Here is a 6,351-nt window from a genome sequence, read left to right as displayed (position 1 = left end):
TTTTCCTGCAGAATTTAATAGAAATAACATCTAATTGTGGTCTATTTAGCAGTTAATTAGCGTCCAGACCCAGTTATCGTACAGGCTGCAGATAAACGCTCGTTTCAAAAGAGACAGCACAACAGATGGGCTGCGTTTTTGATTAGTGGGTAGATAGAAGGTTCAGTTTCGAATCTGGTAATATAATTGTTGCCTGTTATTGCCAAGATGAAAGTGTTGCTGTTTCATGGTGGAGCCTTAAATAGCACCACTTTCACTTGCCCTGCGGAGACTGTTAACCAATTAAGGGCGAGATCCAACAAAGATTAGCCATTTAGGAGAGTGGAGTTTAGCTACAATAATGCTGGTTCGTCAGCAGCCAGCAGGCTGTCTGTGGTGTGAGCTTGCTCAGTCTGTCCTTGCCGTCTGTTACATTTTGCACCAGATATTACAACCCCACTCTAAGCGCTTTATCATTAGCTTCTCCATAATCAAACGCTTGTGATTAATTATGCTCAAACTATTACTATTAAGACCACATTGTATTACCATGTTTTGCAGTGGAACCTCATTCGGGAATATTTTTTTTGTATTACATGAATTCCATTTTTATGGTGGAGGTTAAACAAAATCTGTTTTAGCTAAATGAAGTAAAAAAAAATTAAAAAAAAAAATCCCCTCAGAAGTGCATTTGTGTTGAGTTGAACCACCATGCAATGGTTTATAGATTGCGTTTCTACAATAGGCTGCAGTATATGGCCTACACAGTCATTCCTGTTGGGTAATTATCCTCCTCTGCGTTTAAAATAAACATTTATAGGCCCTGCTAATGTGATTATCCACTACAAATCTAAGGTATGAAACTCACTGTACATAGCCCATAGGGATAATTTCAGTTCTCAGGGCAGCAGGCTGTGGTGAGATTGGCTTGGCCCTGAAATCAATGGGCTGATCCTTCTCTGTACAGCTTTCTGGCTGACATGCTTGACTTTTCATCTCCACGGTCACATAGATTGATGACTTATGACCGAGAATGTATGTTTGCTGACCTCTAGCAAAGTGAGTGACACATAATTAATCCAATCACACAGAAAACTGCAAAGGAAAAGGCAAGAATGGTTCGGATCACCAGGGCTTGACTTCAAATAGCCATTTGACATTTGAATGTGAAAAAAAACAACCTACATGTCCCTCAAAGAAGACAATTCATTGATGGAACAAAAATGGTGTGAGTGAAGGGTCAGTAAAATGGATGGAGTCGTGAAATTTCCACAATTACTGTCACAACCACTAGTACATTTCAGAGTCCACGTTACACGGAAACATGTTGCGGATGAGGCTTCTTGTACATTGAAGCGTCACAAGTGTTTGATCCTCAGTTGAAATGACGAAGTACCTGCAGAAACCATGTAAATTTCCTGCGTTCACGAAGATCATGTGTGAGCAAACGGACAGGTAGTTCTCATCAATATGAATTACTGATATCACCTGGTTCATGTGGCTGTGGTGTGCTTCTCAGCCCCTCACAGTGTCTTGGGTGTAGACCCTCTCCCACTCCACATCCAACAGCTAGGTCAGTGAATGCTAAAAACAAGCCCCTGAGTGGGCTTCTCTGATACACAGTTAATTAAAATTCATTTCTGAGCATGCATTAGCCATGCCCATCTATTTATGGGCGGCTCTCAAATGCAGCCACTACAAAACAGTGCTCTGTAATTAACCCCACCTAATCAGATAGCGCACTAGTGTTGTGTTCCTATTCGTCCTCAGGCACACAGCCATTGGACAGAGGTTTCAGAGAGAGGATGAGCCCATTCTATAGTTCAGAATGGCTAAGCAGATTAAAACCTCATATCAAACATGATATTTACAGGCAAGGCTCAGTGGAGAGTGCTCCTTTTATGTGGGATGGCGAGAGGCTTCAGGGCTGGGCTTTTAAAGCCATGTCCCTTAATTGTATTCTGGCTAAGTGGGATGAATGGCGCTTTTTAATCAGACTACTGACGGGGCTCTGTTGTAAAAGTATAGAGATGGTGGCTGATAGTTAAGATGCTGAATGATATGCTTTTAGTCCGGGCCTCCTCCAATATTTAGATGCATTCTAGCATCATGCTGACACCTGTAAACACCAGTGTGATTTCCCCTTGTGGTTCTGCTACTGTAGGAAACATTGGTTTGGTAGGTCCTTATATAAAATAACTACAATATAGTCACTGTTAGGGCTGCAACTTAAAGGCAGACATTTTCTGGTGGAAATGTACACCGTGCTTCACGTGTGGTTTTATTTTCAGAGAGAAAAGCATTGACAACTTCATGAATCTGAAGTTTCATTGAACAGTGAGACCTACTTTACTTTGCTCATCTGAGACTTTAGGTTCTGCTCCTCCTAGTGGCTGATCTGGGCTATGTTTCCCCTCAGAGTTGTACACAAATGGCTTTGATAGCTGAGGTTTAACACATCACATAATAAATTGTAACCACTTTTTATTCTCTTCTTCCAGGGGCTCCTCAGATTGTGGATGCAAATAGGAATTATTGGAATCTTTTTTTTTTTTTTTTTATGTAATCTGACAGGCTCACCATATAGAAAGTAATAGAAACAGTATAAGCCCTGCTGTTCACCTAGTCAATTTGAATTTCATGACCAATCAAATGTAGACAAGGTGTCATTTGGTGGGTAGGGAAGAGGGGAGAGTGAATCCCTTTCCCAAACAGTTAATCCAACTTTAATCCTAGTCATTAGGAATTAGACATGCCGAGCTGTCCGGCCGTGCCTCTAAATTACAATCAAACGGTTACCAATTACACAAATTATTGATGGTAGATTCTCTTTTCAACTGCAAATTAAGGCTATTAAGGAAGGCTCCTTTTTTAATGCAAAAGTGACTAATTAACCAGCGGATAGGAAATCTGCTGCCCAGATATCAAAAAAGTTCTCAGCACACATTGCAGAAACACAAGGGAACCAATTAGTTTAATTATCAAAACAGCTAATTAAAATTGCACAGTTCCTAATTAGTTCTTTGCTTTTGCCTCTAATTGACAGCATGGAGATAAATGGGCTGCCGATGAAAACGGGGAGAGGAGAAAAACAGGAGAAACTTCGGCAGAATATTTATGCTGACTTTATCTCCGTCTGTGTGGCAGCCCTTGAAAGTGGAAAATTAATGACCTTAATTCCCAAACTGTTTTTCCTCTAACGGTGCTCCCCTCTGCGCTCCTGGTGCATGCTCCTTTGTATGGGCCTGCCACCCTGCCAACTGCTGGGATGGGAAAAAGAGGGTACTTGGGGGTGGGAAGGAGCCACGATTCTCCTCCTAATGTGACAGCTCCCACCTAACAATGGAGAAAGATGAAAGAATGGAGCAGATGTAACCACTGGGAGCGTTGCATCATGGGACTGCAACTCTGTCACATTTTTTTTTTTTTTTAAAGCGCCTCTATCATCGAGGGGGGCACTAACTTGTCCCAATGAAAAGGAAGAAACTCTGCTGGGACAGAGATAAAAGACATTTATTTGATGGCCCAGAAATACTTTGAATAAGCTCTTTCTAATTTTAATTTTAGATTGATAATTACAACTGCCTTTGAAACTTTGCACAAACACATATTTGTTGGTGTTACCAGACGGTCTAACAACTGAGAAGTTACTGGTATACCCTGCAGATTTATTGTTACGGTTCTCCGTCCTTATTGGTATGATCTGTTAAAAGGTCCTTCAAAAAATAAAGAAGAAAGATGGATCCTGCTACACATAATTGCTAGACTAGCAAACCTGAACAACAACCATTTTACCTCAAGATTTTGCGCTGGACTTTGTGTGTTCCCGCGTATATGCGTGGGGTACCTTTCTCTGCTGTCTGTCCTTCTGGCAGGCATTGTCTCTTTGTCTGTGTCCCTGCAAGGCCAACCTTGTCATGTGTAATCCTGTCCCTCTCCCTGGATGCGAGTGACATGTGGGTCCTCTTGGCACATTAGTAGATAACTATCAAGTAATCAGTTTACTTTTGGGACTATGTTAAAATGTAAATTACATTAATGCTCAAATTATGCATCAAACTACGCAGATAGACCAGACCAGGGGCCACATAATGCTGGGATCATTCAGTTAGTGCCCTCTACATGCAGTGTTAATGCACTCTGATTTCCCCGGCTCTGGTTCAAATCAAGTGTGATACGTCAGCCAGTTGGTGTCTGGGAAACTGGAGGAGCTTTGTATGAAGTGGAGGAGAAAGCCTTTTTGCAAAACTCCATTAAAAGGCAGAGAGATGACAGCTGCCCTTTGGATTGCTTTTGTCTAATTCAGTGGAAAGGACTTTCTGCTCCGTGCGCATTCTAACATTTTACTCATCTCTTGGTTGAAACTGTAGATATTAATATACTTGTAATCTGTATGAGCAGATTGCCTGAAGTACATTCACTAACATTCAAAATGTGATTTATCTGAACTCATCCCATCTACTTCAGAATTACACCCTGAAGAGGCAGGTCTGTTACGAAACCTTGGCCTGGAGGAACTCGCTGCCCGTGACTAACAAACACACGTCTACCACTAATTGATTGTCTTGTGTTTTATTTATGGTGCAGTAGTAATTAGTGGACAGCATAATGTAAGCCATTCATTAGCACCTGGCTACCGCTATGGATTTCACTGCTTTGTCTCAGATGCACACATCATTAGGGAGAAACAAAGACTGGAATTTATTAGCATGGCTTCTTATAAATATTCTTAAAGTCAGTGTGCCTTTAAGGAAGAACACAGGCCTGTAAAACTTTTGTCAGCATTTGCTCAGTGATTCCATTTCTGCAGAATATGTTAAGGAAGAGCAGTATAAATTTAATTTTAATTGTTTTGTACACACGCCAGTGAAAAGGAACTGATTGGATACAGTTCAGAGACAGTATATTAATACGTTATTTTCATATGTTAATTGGTTTGCATAATCTCCCCCTTTGCTTGGTTTGGAAGTACCTGGCATTGAGAATGGGACTGAAGAGAATAGAAGACTCCAATTTACATAAAACCAGCTCCTCTGAACATTAAATAATAATGCATCTGCAAGCTGAAGGTGTGTTCAGTTAGCAGAAAGCACATCTTTATAATTTATAGTCCAGCTGTTTCAGTGCTTTCGAGTCCATTTTCCTCCCTGCCTGCTTTTAATGAAATCTTGTTTTGTTACTGGAGAATTGACTGGAATGAATTGAGATTTTAATCCCATTGACGTTCTACCATGGAAATGCACACGGGTAGGAACTTTTAATGGTGGGCCTTGTAATCAGAAGACACTTGTATTCAGCTCTCTACAATAATGAATCTCATCAAATGTTAAAGCTCGGGTTGTGTGCAAGGGGCTCAAATTTCAAGGTTTTTGACCATCCCCATTTGAGAAATTCCTCAGGGAGTGTGTGATTACTCAAGTTTAGCAGTTTATTGCCTCATCTTTCAATAGCCACTGAAGCACAAAATTCTCATCTAGGTTGCTCTTTTTTTTCTCCACTTGAAGAACAGGCCAATATAGACTGCAGAACAGCTGCTCAGATCCCGAGGAACTGCTGTTGGCACTGCAAAATTATTGGCTGCCACCATCGTTGTCCACTCACTGTGTCATTTAAAGAATGAAAACTAAATTCCATGACAGAAAGCATTGGTGTGATTTTTAATTGTGAGAGATGTGTGGTTTATTGTGGTGTTTGTCGTCTCTGTGTGTCTGCAGTAGGGTTGGAAATTTGCGTGTATCCTGATATAGGGAAGTGACCACAAGATTGTATTGTGCAAGTAACAATGAATTGGAGAAAGAAAAACTTACATCAATGTAATCGGCAGGTCTGACCTCAAACTTAAGTTTCTTTACCTCACTTAACCCCTGACATCAGAGTGTTGTTCCAACACTGGTATTTTACACACTATACAAAGTTGCAACCGGGTATTTGTCCAGTTCGTGGCCTTCATTATGACATTATGACATAATCCATGAGGATTATTGGAGTTGCTGTTTCTTTATGTTTTTGCACCTATACTGTGTAGACAGGGCCATCACCATAATTCTGGGCACCTAGGAGGGGAATAATTGCAAAAGGACAGACTTCAATTGGTCCTATGAACTGCATTTCTGCACCAAGTTTCACATTATATATGGAACTATCTCATTTTTGTCTGTTTCCTCTGAAGCTCAGCTCTGGAGAGGACTCGAGCAGGTCACATGGGTGCGAGTGATGTGATGCCGTTTTATATTTGAATGACTAAATGTGACCTTTTGAGATTAGAGGAGGAGTCGCTTCTCAGGGGGCTGAAGAGAGTCCCTGCTGCTATGAAGCTCATGTCCCTTTGATCCCTCTGTAATGAGACTAACACCAGGCGTTGTGGTCACTGAA

Source organism: Brachyistius frenatus, unplaced genomic scaffold, assembly GCF_029030835.1.
Source record: "Brachyistius frenatus isolate BFR_SWC_R1_liver_20210118 unplaced genomic scaffold, ASM2903083v1 Contig_24, whole genome shotgun sequence".
In the NCBI taxonomy this organism is placed as follows: Eukaryota; Metazoa; Chordata; class Actinopteri; family Embiotocidae; genus Brachyistius; species Brachyistius frenatus.
The sequence above is the reverse complement of the archived record's forward strand: the minus strand, read 5'-3'. Positions refer to the sequence as shown.